This window comes from Paralichthys olivaceus, chromosome 10, assembly GCF_024713975.1.
Source record: "Paralichthys olivaceus isolate ysfri-2021 chromosome 10, ASM2471397v2, whole genome shotgun sequence".
Classification (NCBI taxonomy): Eukaryota; Metazoa; Chordata; class Actinopteri; order Pleuronectiformes; family Paralichthyidae; genus Paralichthys; species Paralichthys olivaceus.
Genome location: NC_091102.1, coordinates 15807788 through 15826355, shown reverse-complemented (window position 1 = coordinate 15826355; position 18568 = coordinate 15807788). Strand labels below are relative to the sequence as shown.

The window sequence follows — 18568 nt, the reverse complement described above, 5'->3', positions numbered from 1 at the left end:
GCTGGTGATTTCTGCCTCCAGTTTGTCATTTCTTGCTGTGGTTTTCTTGACTGCAGCTGGGATGTGCATGGTGTTATTTATCAGAAGCCTCCTATCGGTGATGTCGAGTTCCGAGCAGAACAGCAGGTGATGAAGTTGACACCCAGCAAACGCAGTTGAATCATGCAATGGAGCAGCTGCCCTTCAGCAATTACAGTTATGAAGCCATAAATCAAAGCTTAATAGGAGAGGGAGCGGTGTGAAGCTAAAAGACGTGCTACCTCGGTGAGATTGTGTCCTTGCTTATATTGCCCGTTAATTTTTTTAAAAGAATTCCTCAGACCTACATCTTTAAAGAGCATTTTTATTTGACTAGTGTTTTTACACGGCTTTTAAGATTTTGGCTCACAACCTAAACACATATCAGAAATGGTTTAATTAGCTTCCATTTGTGGTGCAATGTATGCAATTGCAGGTTTGTTTATTTGTGAAGCATCATTTTTTCTCTAAATGGATTAAAGTGCCCAGAGAGTTACTTTTCTCCTTTAGTATAGAAGTATTTTAAATGTATATGGTCTTTTAAGATACAAATGCCAAAGTCTGTAAAGGGTCAGTTTCACCAAGTCACATCCAAGTACAAAGATGAAATGATCATAAAGTTACACATGAAATAAAAGAGTGTAAAATAAAAACCACATGAACCTGCTCGCTGAGTTCAACCAGTCTTTCAATATCTTACCTGGGCTCAAATTTGTACAGCAGAACAAACAACCCTGTTACTATGGCGACTGTGATGATTATATCTAATCAGGAAGCGTCTGCGTAAATCACAAAGGAATGGTCTATACTGACCAATTACAGCAGACCTGGCTAAAATGATAGGGGGTTAAGAGGTGATGCAGCATGTACGATACGAGACAAATATGTATTCTGAATATTACAATATGTAATCTCATGCTGGTTGTAAATAGATGAAAATGATGGAACATGTAAATGTCAAAATATCTGCACTTTGTTACTCAACAATTGCTTCCATATCAAAGTTTTAGGAGGTCGCAATACACTTTAATGAGAAATGATTGCAGTGGCAATACATCAATGATTCATCACTAATTAATTTAAGTTCTTTTTCCACTTTTTTACTCAGTGTAACACTACAAAAGTTAATTATGTGGTTAAAATGCTAAATTTAATAGTCTTAGAAGGATGATGAGTCAATGGGTCCCTGACGACAGACATGTTGAATTTAATAAATTCATCCTCATTTGAATAAGCCAGTATGGATTCATGAAATTCTAATAATAATCTTTTAATGTATGACTTTTCAGTCTGGCCTTTCCCCATGGATCTGTGAAGCTTTAATCCTGCCAGCCTTCTGCTACAAGATGTGACCACACGAGAGAGAATAAACATGGCAGCATTTGATTCTTCACGTGCCCAATTTGGTATGTCTCATTTACACTGACTATCTGTCTAAAGTTGTTTAAATACACTGAAGATTGCCTGTGGCCACCACATGCAGAACCGTTCCCTCTTTGGGGTTTGTCTTGCCTCTATTGCACCTGTTGTTACTTTCATTTGCACCAAAGCAGGAGAAATTGATTCACAATCACTTGTGCTTCCTAAATAAACACATTGATATCCCTGAAGTTTAACTTTGTGTTATACTGTGATGATTAAGTGTTCCCTTGATTTTGGAGCAGTGGGTATATTGGATTTGTTTACCTATTTAGGGTTGAGTTTATTGATGTTTCAGTATACGGCCTCTGCACCAAATCCTCAGCACTAAAGTATTAGCATTTGCTAGTCACATATGAATACTCACTCTTGGGTTAGAGCATTCATCATAACATAGTTCTCAGAGCATCTTTTATATATCAAATCAAAATCATATTGTAAGTGAAATATCCCTAACCAAATCAATATTGACTCCATTGGATAATGCATCAAATTAGAAATTAAATCAAGTTGGGACCTTGTGAATTGTAATTGAGGTTGTGTTAATCAATTGCGATTCATAGTCTGAGTGAGACCCTTAAAATGAAAGTTGTTGTTTTGTGCCTTTAATTGTCATTTTGCATTTCTTTGTTGTCTTGTAGTAGAAGTTTTGCACCTGTGCTCATTTTACTGCATTTCTCTGTAGTTGTGTGTTTCTTTGTAGTGTTTTCATCTTCATCTCTTTGTAGTCATTTAATCTCTCTGTGATCATTTTCTATATCTAGCCCCAAGGGGCTCCCTGATCATTTAGACCTCAGTGTGAGTTCCTGGGACGCCTGTTCTTGTCATACTGCAACATTAAGATCGAATATTTTGGTGGAAAATACATTTTTGACTTGCACAAAAGGTAAATTAACAACATATCCTATAATCACATCAATAGAAATTATAAACCAGCCACTCTCTCGCCCCTGTATTTGTCTTTGTTTGTCTTTTTATCTGCATATAAATGTACCCATAGTGTTAGTAATATTTACAATTCATTCTTGACCTACAACTACTAATAATACTCGTAAAAATTATAAGACCTCATACAAAACATGTCGTGAAAAGGAGGTAGGTGGAGGGCTGCAGAGGGGATGCTGGTGCTCCCAATGCTCTGCCGGCTGGCTGTGAAAGTCCTCTGAGTGGAGGTTGGGATAAACAAAGGTTAATCCTCTCAGACAAGCAGAGGAGAACAGCTCCGGTCTGACAGGCCTCCTGTTCATTCACCAATGCCTCTGCTACCTGGAGGCAAATTCCCCCCCGTCTCTCCGTAAAGTCTATTTGCCTAAACAAGGATAGACATTTGCTGTCCGGGAGTGAATGGAAACGCAGTGTGGAATTTTGCTCACAAAGTCAGTCATTTAAAGAAATCTTTGTCGTTTTTGTTCACCTTGAGCATTTGTTGTGAAACCACTTATGATTTTTAAAACACTTAAGTTAAATGACATTGGAAAAATATATGAGAAGGGGAAAAAAAAATATCTTATTTTTGTTACTTTTTAAGAGGGATTGAGATCCCCTACATTACATTTGGAAGGGGTGTGGGGTTCCTGCTGTCTAAATTTATCCTCTTATTATATGCAATACCTATTTCTACATAAAATCTATAGGAAATTATATTTTAACCATTTCAGCAAGGGACCTGGAATGGAATACATGTGTGTTCATTCTGTACTGTACGGTTCATACAGCTGAATTTCTGTCATAGCTTTTTATAAAGCTTTCTACACCTGATATTAACACGTTATCTGTATCTGAAATCTGAAGAATGACATCTGATCTCTGGATTTAGGTTTACTATGATTATTATCTCAACTCTGCCAGCATTGAGATGGGATTCTAATGTATACATTTGGTAGGTAAACCTGAAACATGTTGTCAGGTAAAGGGAAGTTTTTTCTTTTACTACCCATGATGTGACAGACCACCTCCAAATGTGGTGTAGCCAAACTTTTTACATCCATGTTATGTGGATTTTCAACTGATAATAATGTTTTTCCTCCATTTTGGATTGATATCAGGTTTTAATGTGATATTGTAAATCAGACTTGCATTTTAACAAATTATAGGGAAAGCAAAACCTTGAAAAAATATATACACGCTACAATATCGCTATGTGGAATTCCATCACCGATGTGAAAGCTTGCATGTTCAAAAAATCTTACTATTGTGCAAATTATTAGCAGCACAAAAATGTGTCCATTTTTTTTTAGGTTTTAGGTTTATTGCTTTTTTTGTTTTGTGACACACATCTGCAAAACTGTCCACTGCGTTGTTTTTCCATTTGTTAATGGATCGTCTTCTGGGGACAGTTTAAGATTTTATACTTTGCACCTCTGCTTTTCCTGCTCAGTCTCATCCAATCATCTGTCAAAGGAGAGACCTTATCATCAAAGCCTTGTTGATCATCACCTCTGCTTACTTCTATGACTGCCACTAGCAATGATTTATGAAGTATGTTGATTATCAAAATATATTCCTGTGGCAAATTAGTTATGGATATGAGAGATAATGTTCCCCATCAATGTATTGTTTCGGGGCTTCAGTGAAATAGGCTCGCTCTGCTCCCTCACCCCTCCAGGGTGGCAGGGGCAGGTCAAGGGCTCTGATTGTCAGTGTATATTAATGGGCCCTGCAGAGGGTAGTGACAGCAGGGTGATCTCTGTGATGATGATGTCTTATTGCTTTCCGTGAGCACCCGGGTACATACATATTTATGATGCGCCCGGCCACCTTGACGCCAGCTAGAAATATCTGTTTAACACCCTCCACAGACGGATGCTTACCAAAGCAGAGCTGGAACAAAAATGACCCTTTGAGCATTAATCGCACCAGTGCCACGTTAACATTAACAAACCACAGAATGAATTTCTCACATCATTTACATTTAAAGTGGCACAAAAATTGTGAAAACTGCTTTGATGTTGTGTGTTTGGAGGGAATGGTGCAAAAAAAAGGAGCGTGTTACTGAAGAGAAGCAACCGTGACAACATCAACCGTACTATTCATTTCCACAGCACTGATGTCAGCACTTCATGTTAATCAGATGGCTTTTTGACCACCAATTGAATTAATTAGAACTAATTTGTATGACAGATTGATTTGCGACAATACACGTGTACATATTAAATATTAACAGCTCGCACTTCCCCAGAGACAGCTGGGATTTTAAAGGGCAGCTCATACGCAGTCATTTAGTTGATTAATATGGGCCACTCATGTCGAGAAGATGGATTTGTTTTACCTACATATTCATGTCTTCACAGGAAGTGTGTCTCTTTTGTCTTATTCTAGTGGTTTTTTTTGTTTTTTTTTCTTCAGTAACTGAGTTTTGTAGTCATCAGAATGCTGGTGTCATTCTTTAGCTCAGTCCTGTTTACTGTCCAAGCTGACGTTCATTTTGTTAGAGAGACACGCAACAAAGAAGCAAGATTACTTTGAACTAAGTGAACTGGTTTCCCTGTTCAAAGACTAAAGAATGTAGTGATGCACATATTTGTGAGCACATTATTTATATTGTGATGAATGATAGGGCTGGGTCATAAAACAATAACAATAATTATTGTGATATAATTTTCATCAATGGCACCATCAGAAAAATTCAATATATATTCATAAATAACTTATGCAGAGGACTTAAAACACAATTGGGTTTAATGTTCTGCATCAGATTTTGTTTTCCAGTTTCTGCACAAAAAGAAAGAGTTTAAAACCTCAATCTTAGACAAAATGATTCTTTAAACTTGAATGAAATAATAATAATACATTTATCGTGATAATAATTGATATTGACTGATATAAAAATGTTATCTTTAACATTTGTGGCCCTATCACCGGGCGCTAATGAATCATATTTGTATTTCAAGAAAAAGGAAAGTTTTTCTCCTTGCATTTGCTTTTGATACATTAGTCTGAAGTGCAAATAGATTAATAGATAATTCAAATGAAGTCATTTATCAGTCAATAATTTGCTTGCAAAATAAATACTTCTGGTTGAACTAAATAAGACACAAGAAGACATCATCATGACTCTGGGAAACATTTCCAACATTTTTTTTAAATGATTTATTCACAACATAATAATCACACTGATCAAAAATGGAGACAATAATTAGTTGCAGCAGTACATGGCTCTAATCCTTTACACAACACTTGAATACGGCAAAAAAGCAAGCGCCTGTTGTCGATGAGGACATTATGCTCCATGTTGACGGGTTGTCTGGTCACTATTTTGTTCATAAATGCAGCCGTAGCTCATGAGGATAAATCTTAAGTTGGATAGCTGCTGAGGCAGAGTCAGATTCTGAGTGGCATCTTTGCTCTGATGGCCCACAAATCATCTGCCACTTGATCTCACACTGCTTTGGTGTTAGCAAAGTAGATTTGATCTGGGCTTTTGAATGAAATGGCCTTTATCTTTCCGACCACTTCTTTTAAACAAACAGAGAAAATATCTCCTCTCTACAAATAAGTTGTAGGGTTTATCCAGCGCGCGCGGCACACTGTGATTTGTGATGACAGGAGTCGAATATTACACTGATACTGTATGGCACTGTAAATCCACCGCCTCATCTCCGCTGCTACTGTCAAATGTATTCTGAAGTTGTATTTCAGCCATGTCCCCTCAGCACTGAGCTCACTGAATAGAGAAATAATGAGTGCTGTCTAGAGACAATGTCACTATTATTTTAGATCTCCCAAATCTCCTTCTCTCTTTCTGTCTATATGCATTTTCTTTTTCCTGCACCTCGCGTCTTCTCCACATTCTCACCGCGTCTCTGGCTCCGTCCCCTCAATGCCAAGTCACACCCCCACTTCTCAGAGTTGATTTGTTTGTCTCTCCTCCCCCTCCTTTTGTAAGCTGCACCATTAAGATCCTGCCATTTGTGAATATGTGCAGAATATTCAAAGGCATATGGGAAGAGGGGCTGCAGTCAATTCACGTGATGGTGCTTTAAAGACATTAGGTGGATTAACAGCAAATCCAGGAGCTGACGGGATGCATCACGCTATCTGTTTTGGTTTTATCCACTTATCTTTACTCTACCGTCACAGTGTGTCACATATTGATGAACAGTCACTTTGCATGGATAAAAATCTTGTATCGTCTGAATGAACATTTCATTGTCCGGTACCAAATAGCAGCGGTGCATCTACCTGGGCTTTCAAGCCAGTTGGAGTTTGATTCAAACATTACATGGCTGACTACTGAGATGTTCGCTTTTTGGTCCATACTACTTTTGGATTTAACTCCGCAAACAAGTACAAAATTATTGTAATACGATAGTGATATAGCATTATTTTTTATTTCTCTCTAAAGTTGTTGGACTCAAAACACTCACAGGATTTTAAGAAAATTCTGGAGCAGATGCCAAGACACTTGACTTTCAATTCTAAGTAGCCTTTATCAAGTTAAAACAAGAAAGGATCTTACATTTCTCATATTGTAACTAGTAATATTGCTAGTATTTTTAAAGTTTATACTCCCTACATTTCAAATGCCAAAAAAAAGATAGAGAAACCCAACAGTTCCCACAATGAGCAGTGCTACTTGTAAGAGGTAAACTGAGTTTCATATTTACAATTTATAGACTTCCGCTTTCATTCCCATTAAAAAAATCACCTATAACTTTGTCTTATGAGCTTTTATTAATTCAGATGGCATACCTTTCAACATTGGCAACATCACGGCATCTCGTTTGATACAACCTGTAGGAGCCGGGAGACATTTTAAAATCCTGCACATACTGTTGATGCATTAATATGGGATTTATCCCTCAAAATTCCGATTGAGTGAAAAAAACAAAACACATGGGTTATTTTTCTTTCTCTTGCCAATGGCTTACATGTCAGTGAAATTTGACAAAGTTGCACTGAAATAGCCCTGACGGCAAATAACAACAACCCAGCTGCCACGCCTCTCCCACAATATCTCATTTTCAGAATAGACTACAGATTGTTAAATGCATTGAGAGGGAATTCATCATTCTGCCAGATGCTGTAGGAGCACCTGATTACCCCTCTCTTACTTGAAAGGGGATATTATTTAGTCATGCATCTGGGAAATGCATCCTAAGGAGGAAAATGCATTTATATTTGTATTCTAGTGTTGAGAGACCAAATACCAGGATTAGAATTTAGTTTCCTGATGCTTAAAGTAAATGAAACAATATTATTTTTATTCAAAAATGTTGCTTTCTAACTCACCACATTTTCATATATAATCATTTACCAGTGCATATTTAGCATGAACACAGTGATTATAAAAGACAATGGTAGAATACTGTTTTCACAAGTGGGTTCTTTGTGAGACTGTTCAAAATATCTTTGTCCCTGTTTAAATCTCTGCGTAAAGATGACAGAGGGTTATGCTTCAAAAGACGAGGCTGTTGCAGACTTCATGTTACACATTGCAGGTTTTTAAAGGCTGCGGATCCAAGACTTGGGGGCTGATCTGTTCCTGAGAACAGTACATTTCCACTGTCACACTCCAGCACTACAACCCACAGCGGGTAGTCCTGTTAAATATGTAGAAATAAACTGGGTTTTATAAGCACTCCCTGCAACAATCAGGAGGATTACCCCCTGATGAAAGTGACTTTGAGTGATATCATTCACAGGAACCAACAAAGGTAATTTAGTTCCTGCCTTATTTTGCTTGTTTTAGTGTAACCCAAGGCTACTTAGAATGGATCTATCCAAGTCCTCTAACTTAATCTGCCATTTATAGGCTGAGTGGTGGAGGGGTTGAGGACAGACAGTGTGCTTTGTGATTGGACAACAAAGTAACCAAGGAAACCTTACCGGTTTAAGCTTTGGAAAATTGGTTAAAACTCATTTATCTGTTATGTGAGTTGTGAGATGGTTGAGGTAAACATGATCAATCAGCGACTGAGTCCCAACTCAATTTCTGTGTAGACACTGAACGCCGTTCCTCTAATTGCTGTGATAGGTGTGTGTTTTCAGGACGTTTAGGTAGACTGCATGCACGAGTCCTGTATGGAAATTTGGAACATAATTAAGGAAAGCATTTCAAAGGTAGCCTCATAAATAATGCAGATTCTGTGTTAAATGTCCCTGACAGCCGATGCTGGCGCTGCAGAACGTGCACCCTGAGAAAGGCTGAGCTGGTCTATCTGGTCATCAGGTGCCTCCCTTGGAGTGCTATAAATTGACAGAAATGGGAGACAGCACAGAAAAGATGAGATAGCTTAAATGAGTAACAGGACACTATGAGACTCAACACTCAGCAAAACATATGTGGCTTCACCAAAACTACTTCTCTGACACAGGTCACACCCAATTTTGATTATCTAGATATCAGTTATTGATGTTGAAATACCAATAATGCATTTTGTTCTCAGTGATTGATGTTGCATCAGAATGACCATTGATTGTGGTGTGAAAAAAAGAACATGAAGTGGATTGTTTGATCCAGTCCAGCATGTTTTCATGACCGTGACATACAGTGGTAATTCTACATTTTGATGTTGAGTATCACCGGTGCAGATTTTATTTTTTATTATCAATCAATATATTGTTATATACAGCAAAACATTTTAATTTAACATCATGTCAGAGAGGAAATGGTGTGAAAAATTTGTATCACAATTATAGTGACGGAAATTATCAAAATTATCAGTATTATTGCGGTATTGTTAAAATGTGCTGTAAATGTTCAATAAGTAAGAAAGAAAAAGTACATTCTTTATTTATCAAAGGTCGACAACATTAAGTGCACAAATCGACCCCAAATGTCAGAGTCAGGATAAAATATCAGCCTTTGGTAAACGCACGCAAAATGGCAACACTGGATGTTAGCATTTGTTAGCAATGGTCCGAGATTACCAACAGTTCTCCTGCTGTCACAGCCCCCACCTGCCTGCTCCTTCTGCCATGAACACACAACAAATGCTGCGCTTGCTGCTCCTGCATCTTGGAGACAAGCTGAGTTTGGTCCTTTCTGGACAGTATCAACCAAATCATCATATTATTTTTCTATGGTATACCATGGAACCAGAAAATCGTATCATCCCTACATCATATATCAACCAGATTATATTTTTTATTTATGCTTTTGACAGAGAGAAAAATATTAATAAACTACAATGTTGCTGAATTTATTTATACTTCGTAAAGAAATGTTTGACAAAGTTAATTTGACACAACAGATTGTCCAGTATTGTCCAGTATTGCTATGTATAACCGCACTATTATGTTGACTGTATAATTATATATACATCATAAAGAATATGCATGTAATGTTTATGTTTTAGTTTTTATATAGATCTTGATAAAGGCTGTGGATTAAAGCAACCAAAATCATCTTTAGGATTTTAAATATTTTTATTTTTAGTTACAAAATGGCTTTGTATAGTGAAAAACATAAAGTAAATCAGTAAAATAGTTTTTTTGACAACCAATGTATAAGTGGCTCTCATCATAATTATAATCATTGTCATAATCAAACTTACTTTAATTTCTCTCTTAAAGTTGTCTCCCGCTGCCACTAAATAACATCTATTGAGTGGTGTTTCACTCCCAGAATGCACATGGTAGACATATCTAGCCACTGATTGCATAATTACCTGCTGCCTTACTTAATCAGGTGCTAATTTGTTGCAGACGGTGAACACAAGTTGAATGAAAGGGCACTGCACATATTTTCGCTGCACACTCACGTATGTAAATGTGGGTCGTGCACTGCCATGGTTTGCAGAGCGACAGTGTAGTTATTTTTCCTGCCTTGGTTTGAACTGGTCTGTGGCATGAAGAGTGTATTTGAGCATCTTCAGTTTTAAAACATCCAATGGACAACTATACAAAGTGACTTCTTCTTTTCTCTCTCCTCCTTTTTACCTCCTTTTCCATTTTTTTTTTTTACCATTCTATTGTTAAAGTTATACATGCAACTGTTACAACATAAAAGCAAACTATAGCCTGCACCACGATTGGCCTGATCATAAAATGTGTGCACGGAAGCCATATTAATTAGAAACTTTTGATTATTAGCAACTTTCTAAATCAAGAAAATCTTATCATGATTATGTTTTCTGCTCATCTGTTATAATAGCCTTTTTTTTATTTTTGACTAACTACTGACACACACACACACACACACACACACACACACACACACACACACACACACACACACATTTCTTAAGTGTCCTAGGATTTAGCCAATACCTCAAGTTAGGAAACCTCCTTAAAGTCTGATATTTCACCCAGAGTGTTGGTTTAGCCCAGAGGTCTGTGACTGATGCGGGTGATGTCTCTGCCCCAGATCTCTAGGACTCTGTCCCCTTTGATATTTCCTGACTCCAGGGCTCGTATAAGCACATTGAGAGAGAGAAGTCAAGGTCACTCCTACTCCGTTGCTGGAGCCTCATGAATATTATGATTAATCAGAGTCTTTTGGCCCGAATTAATAACAAATCCTGCATTGTTGTGTACGGCCCAGAGATTCAAGGCTAGCTTCTGAGGAGCTAGAAGTGTTGCCCTCCCCAACAACAACTCCCCATCGTTTTTTTACCACACGCCCACCCAACACTCCCCGGTGACACTTCACATGTTCAAAACTAAAAACATAAGCTGCAAATGTAGTGATGCCCTTTGGCAAGGGAGAATGTTAGATGCGACACAGAGAGTGGTGAGCTGTATCAGGTCGTAAGGCTTCATCAAAAAAAGCAAATGATGGTGTTTAAAAAACAGTCTTTGTATGAAATAAACTAAATATTAGCTTCTCCCTCCTCATTCTAATGTTCTACTCAGTGTAATCTTCAAAATGCCAGAAGATAATTAACTGTTTTGTGTTGAAATTCAGTAACATCTCAATTATCATTTCTCTGTTTCTTGTTATTAATACAGTTAATGATTTTCCCACTTCTATCATGTATTTTGTAAACAGTCATATTTATTATTGATTTTGCATATTCATGTGGCCCATGTTTCCAAAATAATGTTTTTTAATATGCTGTGATTCAGTGAATAAACTGGATGAAAATAGTTGTGTAATCAATTAATATTTAATCAGTGTACTAAATATAGACTCATTTCATTTCTGGTTCTGCTAGAGGTTTCTCCCTGTTAATGAGGGAGTTTTTCCTCTCTGCTGTCGCCAAAGAGCTGCTCATTGTGGGAACTGTTTGGTTTCTCTATATTAAATAAGAATTTAAGGTCTTAACCTTCTATGTATAGTGCCTTGAGATAATGTGTATAATGATTTGGCGTGATACAAATAAAATTGAATTGAATTGAAATTTAATTTCAACATCCACAGCAAGTTGAATTATTATCAAATTTAGTGAAATGATGTGGTATTGAAACAATTGGTGAGATATGTAACTAGTAGGCCACACACCTGTGCAGTGTTTCCCATTAATTATCTAAACTTGTGCGGCCCACCATGGTCTAATTCATCCCGCTACAGTTTCGTAATGAACCTGTTCTTTTGTGATTTGCCATTAGCTTTTTACTGTCCACACAGACAGAACTCATCGTTTCATCTGCAGTTGTGCGCTTAATGTAAGTGGCATGCAATACAGTTTTCTCATGCGAGAACTTGTCTTTTACGCTTTAGTGTGTGTACCATTCGCTCGGAATCTATAGCACATGAGAGCAGAGTTGTGCGCTTGCAGGTGCACCGCGGTTTCCACTTAGTGAAACTAAATTCCTAATCTACCCATTTATTCAGATCTGGACCAAAATGTAATGGGTTCTTCAGTGACTCATATTGAATCATTCCACTAAGTTTCATGGTAATCCACCCAGTAGTTTTTGCGTAATCCTGAAAACAATGAAAACATAACCTTTTTGGCAGAGGTAATTACATGCAAAGCCGAGAAACCGAAGACAAGGTCACCTAACACAAAAAAAAAAAAACATTGTAATGTTTCATTGTAAATTGGGATTCACCTCTGCTGCTAATTATAGCAGCTAAACATTTCCTCACCCCTGTAATGATGTGGTCTGCTGTTCTGCAGAGAGAAGCCCCCCTCGCTTTATCCATCACTATGTTACTGGAGTGGAAACAGGTGTCTTGGTGTTTTCTAGGGCTTCAATGTCTTTTTATTTATTTATTTCTTTATAGCTTCAATTGTGCGCATGGTCTTCTCAAATTGAGTTGTTCCTCCCACCGGCGCTGTCTGCTGAGTGGCTGTCAGCTCCTGAGATGTCGAGGGAAAAGCTTGATGGGAAGCAGACCGCCACACATACAGTAGACGGCATTAATCCACTCAGAAGGTCACCACTGCAAATTGTTCAAATATCTCACATGCAGGTTATCACTGTAGATATGAAAGCTGGGAGAAATAATGACCTCATGTGTGGCTTGAGCCTTTGGTTTTAAAAGAGTTTGAATATGAAGTAAGATTGGTTCATTGTTATTCTTAGCCACATAGTCCATTAGTGTTCGTTTCCTTTGCCCTGTGGTCTGTTTAAGGTATCACACGTTGAGACTATATAGTTAATCTTAATATTACCATCTGTCACACACACACACTTACACTTATCAAACAGTTTTTGCTGTAATGCAGACTTTATTTTTCATCTTTGATTGTTTTTACTGCTTTCCCTCAGTGTGAGAAGAGAAAATGGAAAAATGTGAAACTGCTTTATCTGAAATTCTGACCTTTAATTGCAAAACCTTTTCAGTGGGAGACCGCAGCTTTCTACTTAAGTTGACATTTATAAATACCGAAATGTCCCTGTGAATTGCTTTTTGTTGAAGTCTGTATTGTTGAGCAAGATAGCATCAGTCCATTTGTCAAATACTGTAAGAGTTGGCTCAGAGGTCTGGCAGGGGGTGTGCAGAAGACAATGTATAGCTGGTCTGAACTGTCCATATAGGTGGAGGACAGACCTGTTAGCAAAGGTCCTCTCCTATCAGTCACAGTAACAATTGAAAGTCGAGATAAAGATGGTTCTCTACCCTGCTGCCCTGTTTGTGTGCCCTGGACAAGAAATCGATACAGCCTGGTCTCTGAGACTGTTTTACAGTCAGGGCAGCTCTCTGCTTAAATGTTTGTCTGTTTTATTCAATGACACTTCTCTGCAAACTATTACCCACGGGAAGCCGAGAACAAATGTGAAACAAATAAACTAGTTGTCGACCCATCTCACCATTGTTTACGCTTGCAGATGGAAGCTGGACAGCGTGGAGATTTTCTTTGTACCGTGTCAAAGCAAAATCTATCGCACCTAAGATCCTAGCCATTATATTAGAGCCTTGGAGAAAATATTACCTCCCTGGCTGCCTTGTTTTATCCATGATCTTTCTGTCCAGCCATCATCACAGGGATACGCAGGCATCTGTGGGGACATGTGCCTTCCATTGCCTCTCCCCTGATGAAAGAGGATTTCCCATCTGATATGCAGTAAAGGTTATCAGGATCGCACTCATGTTTCTGTATAACATGCACTGCCAAGCAAAAACAGAAAAAAACATTTCTCCCCAAACTCATTTCAGCTTTGGTTTTCATTATTACCACCATGAACATACTGCACTTATGTGTCTATAATTCTTTTTTCAGAGAGCACAACACAACACTGATACGTTTTGACTGAAATGAGAACAAAATCTCTTGGTATTTCCAAGAAACCTTTAGGGTAGTCTTTAAGCCCCCTCCCCTACGCAGCAAGTACTGTATAGAGGAACATTAACCAGGGAGAAATGCTAACAATCAGAAGCCTGCAAAAACCTTAAGATTATTTCCCTCTCACAACAAAATACTTCCACGGATTTAGACGCCGAGAGTGGAACAGGACGTATGAAAATTTGAATAGGATAATGTTTCTCCTTATAATCTAGTCTTACATTTTGCAAGACATCAATGTGCTTTTGCACTTATACAGATTAATTTTGAAAAATTATTTGCTGCAGTTTTTCAAGCAAAAGCTTTTGCTCCTGACAGAATGGGCCTTATTTGAAGGTTCACTGTTTAAAAAAAAAAAAAGAAAGAAAGTAGAAAATGGTGCCTGAGGCTGAGTAGAGAAGACAAGTAACAGCTTCACATCACTAACCTGCATTCAAAAAGGACAGAAATAGCACTAAAAGCACCCACTCTCACTTTGTAACTGTTCCTTTGTTTCCCTGTCTCTGGCTATTTTCACTGCAGCACATACACAATGTCTCTTTTCCCAAAGGGCTGTTCACCACCACATCACAGCCAGAGGTCATTTTAAAAGCTTAGACATTCAGATACAATTTACTAAAAAAGGGTCAAATCCTGAGTGTTCTCAGATTCATAAATACGATTCATGTATCAAATATGAAATAAAACCAATCATGGTTACCATTATCGTGTTTTGGACATTACATGACTTACTTTCATTTCCTGGAGACTTATTCCAACCCTAACCACAACTACTGTTTGCCTTATCTAACCTATACTGAATTATCCTATAACCACATAACCTACAGCTTAAAATGTTATAATTGATACGATGGGGACAAAGGCGATTGGACAAATAAATTGGCAATCAGCCTTCGCTAGTTGGCCTTTAAGAATTCAACTCGGGAAATAAATAACCTGTAAAGCATAATTCAAAGAATGTGCTAGTGGGAACTGCTAGTTGTAGTTGGGTAATGTTAGGCACGTTCTTGGTGCACTGATTTCAGTCTTTCTTTAAACCCAGAAGTGGTTGAAAATAAAGCCGTCTTTAGTGGTTTCTCTATGACTGCACGCACATGCTCACATCCCCCTGCACACCCCTCTGCAGCCACACGCAAGCACTCCCACTTACAGCAATGGGAGACTGAAAATGACTACAGACACTGCAATCATGCACTCCGCACTTTGGTCACCTTGTTACATTTATCCTTACTGTATTTATTGTATATATTCTGTGTCATTACTTGTTGTTCTCATGTTGTTTTTATGTTGTACCACGGGGCGTAGCAATCCAAATTTCGTTGAATCACGTTCAATGACAATAAAGGCAATCTCTGAAAATGAAAATCAACATCGAATCAAAAATCATGTTTTCAAACTAGCCCAAATATTTGCTATCAAAGATTATTTGATAGCATATTTTGTCCCGACCTCCTTGTTCATTTAAGAGCTTCAAGCAGATGTTTCCTTATTAATACATATAAACAATGATAAACGTACGAATTAAGTAAAAGTAAACACAACACAATAGTGCAGCTTTGACATCCTTTGGTTTATTACTGAAAGAACAGTGAACACAGAATAATAATAAAGAAAAGAAATCCACCAGTAATATTGACTATCCCTGTGCAAAGATAGGCGATGATATTACCAGCTGTGCTAAACATCCTGTTTTGACGCTGTGCCTGTGGCTGGTATACACAGATATTTCCGTGCCATGTTCAACATTAGAGGAAAGTGCTTTTTTTGCACTTTCCACCTCGTCAGCAGGTCCTCGTCACATCAATGACCCTTTACTGAGATAACTGTCCATCTCTGTCTGCTCCCTCTGCTCAGAGGTGCAGCTAATCAAAGGTTTTTTTAGAGCCCCCCCCTGAGATTTAGCCGCCTGCTTCACTGGCTGTTGAAGTGCTTCCTCTTCCTCCTCCTCCTCTACCTGGACATACTCCACAAGAAATCTGAATTTCACTAGATCTCTCACCATCTTAACCTAATGAAGTGAAAATGTGCCAGAGTTATATCAGAAATGTCCCCTTTTTGGTGACAGTTGTCGTGTTGGCATCTTTTTATTCCACTTAAGCAGACTCAATTAATACATGGAATCAAAATGCATCTTGTATCCAGATTGTATCTAGATTTGCACTCAGTCGAAGTCTTCTTGCTCAATCAATGAAGCCACTGTCAGTCAAGGCTCCTGATAGTATTGACAATGTTGACTCCATTGCCTGTTGTGACACAAGAAAACTTTCCCTCTGTAATTCCCTATTCTTCAGCGCTGCTCTTTGTTTAGCCCTGTGGCAATGTGATCATTAAGAATATATTTCATTTCTAGACATTTCACTTACAGTTTTTATTTGTATTTACATTGTGTTCTGTGTTACTAATGTATGGGACTTTTATTTTGTAGTCAGTACACAAACGCTTTTGCAATTTGGTTTTGTTACAATATTAAGCTTTTTGCCAAGACTGCACATTTCTCCATTTAGGATTTTCAGCTTGTCGTTTGCTCCCAGTTTAAAACCAAAATAATCTAAAATACGTGATTGTGTTTTTGTGAAAAGTTTTTACATGTCCATATCTGCTGAGAGTCGGTTGTTGGGACTCCGTCACCCTGCACCTTGCATGTGCATGCGCAGCAAACGCACCTGCACAAATATATTGGCTTTGGACTGATGATGGCCTTTTTTTTTTTTTATCTAGTCACAGTTGGTGCCTGTAGATGAAATAAATGTTTCCATTAAAACCTGGCAAATGAAACAGGAAATAAAAAAATCTATTTCAGCACTATGTGCAGAGTCTGTTATTAAGCCTTTTGAAAAGTACATGTTCCTAGATCTTTTTTAATTGGAATAGCCATTAATATTGCATGTTGTAATATACAATGTAAATGTATTTACATTTGGTTTGAAATATGATTTATTCTGCAAATAGTTTTGAAATAAATCATATTTGTCTCATGGATAAATACATATTTTTAGAAATGTAAGTATTTTTGGTGTTGCTTAGTTGCTTTTGCTTTTTTTTCCAAGCCTCTTTTTGCTATTCATTTCTAAAATTTGATAACTTTCTGTAAATACTCAAGCACCTACTTGACCAGTTTCCTCTTTAAAGCGGGTTATTTGTGATTTCATCCATAAGGACGGATCAAAACGTTTGGTAGAGACATGTATGATTATCGCTGTGGGTTATAGCAGTGTTTTAGCAGATAAACCTCATGACATACCATCAAATGTGACATTAGCAAGATGGACTGTGAAAATGATTTTCACATAATCGTCAGTTCAGGTCTATATTTTGCTCGTCTTTTCAAGCTTTCTAAGTGCAGTGTCCTCAATGACTTAAAAGCTGGCAGAAAAATCTATGGACTCACTGTGATTAGAGAGAGAAATATATTGTCAGTAGGTAGAAACTCCAAGCTTGAATAGAGCTGAATGCAGACTGACACATTTAACACAATGCACATCATGAAACACCATAGTTTTTATTATCTATGTATTGTGCTTGTATGTTAAAACATTTGTCTTTTAACACAGAATTACCACTATAATATCTGTTTCATTCTGCTTTGTGCATGTGTCTGCAGTGACAGTTAAGTCAGGTAGGGATGATTATGAGCTGCTCAGAGCTTGACGTCCTGCTTCTGTTGCAGTGAAGGCAATCACTTGTTGTGACAGGGACAAGGAAGCTCCCTCTCCCTACAGGAGGCTGATTGATTGGACAGTCAGGAAGAGGGGAAATGTCCTTCACAATGGGCCGGGAAGGACGGCGGGCTCAGGATACTCTCACTTTCCTCTGAGAACTTTGTGTTTTTGCTGAACTAATCCTCCCTGTTGACATCAAAGAGCTACAGCTGACATGGGAATGAGCTCTGGTGGAAATGCTTCTGTCAAACGAGACGGATGCAAGTGGTCCAGATTCATAAAGTAGCGCCTCCTGCTTCTAACATGGTTTTTTCTTAGCCATCCAAAACTGCTGAAATACAAGGTCTTAGCATCAGAGTGGGCTTCAAAAATTCAAACAGAGAGAAAGCTGTAGAGCAAATATTGGATTTGCACAGGCCCAGTGAGGCAGATCAGAAAGATTATGTCAGTCCATATGTCTTATCTATTTTATAATTTGTCAGCTCTGTATTTACCAAAATGCACCGCTTTGCCCTTAATTTCCATGACCAAGAGAAGACAGTTGTTTTGCAGCTTGAAGAGAAAGGAAATTACAAAAGCAGACATCTGAGATAGTAGTAGTGTTATTTCAGGTGATGTGTGGTAATTTGCACTGCAACCTTCACAAATTGAAGAAAAGATTTCTTTTTAATTCATTCCTTTCATTCCTAACTAATATATGCTCCATATGTTTTAGTTCAATGTATATTTCAAGTAGAGTCTATACCTCTGAACATGACACATTCCCACACCAGCTCTAAAAATTGTATCTTATCTCTGCATCTAACTGTTCAATGTCTTGCCCCTTACACTGATTGATCATTAGAGCTTTTG

At 37.8% G+C, this 18568-nt stretch overlaps 1 long non-coding RNA gene across 1 annotated transcript in view; it reads left to right on the top strand.

The window, feature by feature from the left end:
• Window positions 1-1301: 1301 nt before the first annotated feature.
• LOC138411932 (uncharacterized) overlaps window positions 1302-18568 on the top strand; it is a 53759-nt gene continuing 36492 nt past the window's right edge. The window contains exon 1 of the long non-coding RNA XR_011244425.1: window positions 1302-1424. This is a non-coding gene — a long non-coding RNA (uncharacterized lncRNA). The remainder of the gene's footprint in view (window positions 1425-18568) is intronic.